Source organism: Coregonus clupeaformis, chromosome 26, assembly GCF_020615455.1.
Source record: "Coregonus clupeaformis isolate EN_2021a chromosome 26, ASM2061545v1, whole genome shotgun sequence".
Classification (NCBI taxonomy): Eukaryota; Metazoa; Chordata; class Actinopteri; order Salmoniformes; family Salmonidae; genus Coregonus; species Coregonus clupeaformis.
This window is the reverse complement of record NC_059217.1, coordinates 29,121,397-29,125,949: the sequence shown is the minus strand read 5'-3', so window position 1 is coordinate 29,125,949 and position 4,553 is coordinate 29,121,397.

Genomic DNA, 4,553 nt, shown 5'->3' with positions numbered 1-4,553 from the left:
AAGAGCAGTTGGAGGCCACGGAAGGAGTGTTGTATGGCATTGAAGCTCGTTTGGAGGTTTGTTAACACAGTGTCCAATGAAGGGCCAGATGTATACAAAATGGTGTCGTCTGTGTAGTGGTGGATCTGAGAGTCACCAGCAGCAAGAGCGACATCATTGATATACATAGAGAATAGAGTCGACCCGAGAGACTGCCAGAGGTCCAGACAACAGGCCCTCCGATTTGACACATTGAACTCTATCTGAGAAGTAGTTGGTGAACCAGGCGAGGCAGTCATTTGAGAAACCAAGGCTATTTAGTCTGCCAATAAGAATGCGGTGATTGACAGAGTCAAAAGCCTTGGCCAGGTCAATGAAGACGGCTGCACAGTACTGTCTTTTATCGATCGCGGATATTATATCGTTTAGGACCTTGAGTGTGGCTGAGGTACACCCATGACCAGCTCGGAAACCAGATTGCATAGCGGAGAAGGTACGGTGGGATTCGAAATGGTCGGTGATCTGTTTGTTAACTTAGCTTTCAAATACTTTCGAAAGGCAGGGCAGGATGGATATAGGTCTGTAACAGTTTGGATCTAGAGTGTCACCCCTTTTGAAGAGGGGGATGACCGCGGCAGTTTTCCAATCTCTGTGGATCTCAGACGATACGAAAGAGGTTGAACAGGCTGGTAATAGGGGTTGCGACAATTTCGGCGGCTAATTTTAGAAAGAAAGGGTCCAGATTGTCTAGCCCAGCTGTTTTGTAGGGGTCCAGATTTTGCAGCTCTTTCAGAACATCAGCTATCTGAATTTGGGTGAAGGAGAAGCGGGGGGTAGCCTGGTGGAATGCGGAGGGTGCAGAGCTGGTGGCCGGGTAGGGGTAGCCTGGTGGAAAGCATGGTCAGCCGTATCGGTAGTGACAGTGTTTCCTAGCCTCAGTGCAGAGGGCAGCTGGGAGGAGGTGCTCTTATTCTCCATGGACTTTACAGTGTCCCAAAACTTTTTGGAGTTAGTGCTACAGGATGCAAATTTCTGTTTGAAAAAGTTAGCCTTTTCTTTCCTAACTGATTGTGTATATTGGTTCCTGACTTCCCTGAAAAGTTGCATATCGCGGGGGCTGTTCGATGCTAATGCAGTACGCCACAGGATGTTTTTGTGCTGGTCAAGGGCTGTCAAGTCTGGGGTGAACCAGGGGCATGCTTATTTAAGATGGAGAGGAAAGCACTTTTAAAGAACAACCAGGCATCCTCTACTGACGGAATGAGGTCAATATCCATCCAGGATACCCGGGCCAGGTCAATTAGAAAGTCCTGCTCGCTGAAGTGTTTTAGGGAGCGTTTGACAGTGATGAGGGGTGGTCGTTTGACCGCGGACCCATTACGGACGCAGGCAATGAGGCAGTGATCGCTGAGTTCCTGGTTGAAGACAGCGGAGGTGTATTTAGAGGGTAAATTAGTCAGGATGATATCTATGAGGGTGGCCATGTTAACAGATTTAGGGTTGTACCTGGTAGGTTCCTTGATAATTTGTGTGAGATTGAGGGCATCTAGTTTAGATTGTAGGACGGCCAGGGTGTTAAGCATATCCCAGTTTAGGTCACCAAGCAATACGAACTCTGAGGATAGATGGGGGGCAGTCAATTCACATATGGTGTTCAGGGCACAGCTGGGGGCTGAGGGAGGTCTGTAGCAAGCGGCAACAGTGAGAGACTTATTTCTGGAAAGGTGGATTTTTAGAAGTAGAAGCTCAAACTGTTTGGGCACAGACCTGGATAGTATGATAGAGCTCTGCAGGCAATCTCTACAGTAGATTGCAACTCCGCCCCCTTTGGCAGTTCTATCTAGATGGAAAATGTTGTAGTTGGGAATGGACATTTCAGAATCTTTGGTGGCCTTCCTAAGCCAGGATTCAGACACTGCTAGAACATCACAGTTGGCGGAGTGTGCTAACGCAGTGAATAACTCAAACTTAGGGAGGAGGCTTCTGATGTTAACATGCAAGAAACCAAGGCTTTTGCGGTTACAGAAGTCAACAAATGATAGCGCCTGGGGAGCAGGAGTGATACTGGGGACTACAGGGCCTGGGTTTACCTCTACATCACCAGAGGAATAGAGGAGGAGTAGAATAAGGATACGGCTAAAGGCTTTAAGTACTGGTCTTCTAGTGCCTTGGGTACAGATAAAAAAAGGGGCAGATTTCTGGGCGTTGTAGAATAGATTCAGGGCATTATGTACAGACAAGGATATGGAAGGATACGAGTACAGTGGAGGTAAACCTAAGCGTTGGGTAAAGATGAAAGAGATAGCATCACTGGAGGCACCGATTGAGCCGGTCTCCGCGTGTGTGGGGGTTGGGACAAAGGAGCTATCTGAGACAGGTTGAGCAGGACTGGGGGCTCTACATTGAAAAAGTACAGTTAGAACTAACCGAAACAGCAATAGGCAAGGCATATTGACATGGGAGAGAGGCATAAAGCAGTCACAGGTGTTATTCGAGAGAGCTAAGACAACAGCTGGTAATGGCGACGAAAGTTTGAGCTGAGGCTAAACAGATAAACAGGAATGGGTGGAGTAAAAGGCCAGCAACACTCCATATTATTCCGAGCCCCATGAAATGACACCATATACAGTGAGGGAAAAAAGTATTTGATCCCCTGCTGATTTTGTACGTTTGCCCACTGACAAAGAAATGATCAGTCTATAATTTTAATGATATTATTTGAACAGTGAGAGACAGAATAACAACAACAAAATCCAGAAAAACACATGTCAAAACTGTTATAAATTGATTTGCATTTTAATGAGGGAAATACGTTTTTGACCCCCTCTCAATCAGAAAGATTTCTGGCTCCCAGGTGTCTTTTATACAGGTAACGAGCTGAGATTAGGAGCAAACTCTTAAAGGGAGTGCTCCTAATCTCAGCTTGTTACCTGTATAAAAGACACCTGTCCACAGAAGCAATCAATCAATCAGATTCCAAACTCTCCACCATGGCCAAGACCAAAGAGCTCTCCAAGGATGTCAGGGACAAGATTGTAGACCTACACAAGGCTGTAATGGGCTACAAGACCATCGCCAAGCAGCTTGGTGAGAAGGTGACAACAGTTGGTGGTCGATTATTCGCAAATGGAAGAAACACAAAAGAACTGTCAATCTCCCTCGGCCTGGGGCTCCATGCAAGATCTTACCTCGTGGAGTTGCAATGATCATGAGAACGGTGAGGAATCAGCCCAGAACTACACGGAAGGATCTTGTCAATGATCTCAAGGCAGCTGGGACCATAGTCACCAAGAAAACAATTTGTAACACACTACGCCGTGAAGGACTGAAATCCTGCAGCGCCCGCAAGGTCCCCCTGCTCAAGAAAGCACATATACAGGGCCGTCTGAAGTTTGCCAATGAACATCTGAATGATTCAGAGTAGAACTGGGTGAAAGTGTTGTGGTCAGATGAGACCAAAATTGAGCTCTTTGGCATCAAGTCAACTCGCCGTGTTTGGAGGAGGAATGCTGCCTATGACCCCAAGAACACCATCCCCACCGTCAAACATGGAGGTGGAAACATTATGCTTTGGGGGTGTTTTTCTGCTAAGGGGACAGAAAAACTTCACCGCATCAAAGGGACGATAGACGCGGCCATGTACCGTCAAATCTTGGGTAAGAACCTCCTTCCCCCAGCCAGGGCATTGAAAATGGGTCGTGGATGGGTATTCCAGCATGACAATGACCCAAAACACACGGCCAAGGCAACAAAGGAGTGGCTCAAGAAGAAGCACATTAAGGTCCTGGAGTGGCCTAGCCAGTCTCCAGACCTTAATCCCATACAACATATGTGGAGGGAGCTGAAGGTTTGAGTTGCCAAACGTCAGCCTCAAAACCTTAATGACTTGGAGAAGATCTGCAAAGAGGAGTGGGACAAAATCCCTCCTGAGATGTGTGCAAACCTGGTGGCCAACTACAAGAAACGTCTGACCTCTGTGATTGCCAACAAGGGTTTTGCTACCAAGTACTAAGTCATATTCTGCAGAGGGGTCAAATACTTATTTCCCTCATTAAAATGCAAATCAATTTATAACATTTTTGACATGCGTTTTTCTGGATTTTTTTGTTGTTATTCTGTCTCACTGTTCAAATAAACCTACCATTAAAATTATAGACTGATCATGTCTTTGTCAGTGGGCAAACGTACAAAATCAGCAGGGAATCAAATACTTTTTTCCCTCACTGTATACATTCTACAGACCCTACTGAGTATTACCTATAATATTTTTACTGTGGCACCCAGAATAGTTTTTGCTCTTTAAGCCAATATGCATTCCATATACAGTGATTAGCATTGTGTCCATTTATTTGACTTTGTAACATGTTTTAAAACCCAATTTAATGCACATGTCACTTAAATATGAACAATTATAAATTACTGTTAATGTTTAGAATATTTTTTATATATATCATTCATAATCACAGGTTATTGACACGTTTCTACTATTACGTGGGGTACTTTTATTTTGAGAAATTCCTTGACCCGGAAGTACTTTTCAAGTGTTGCTGATGAAACGCTGATAACCTACCGGA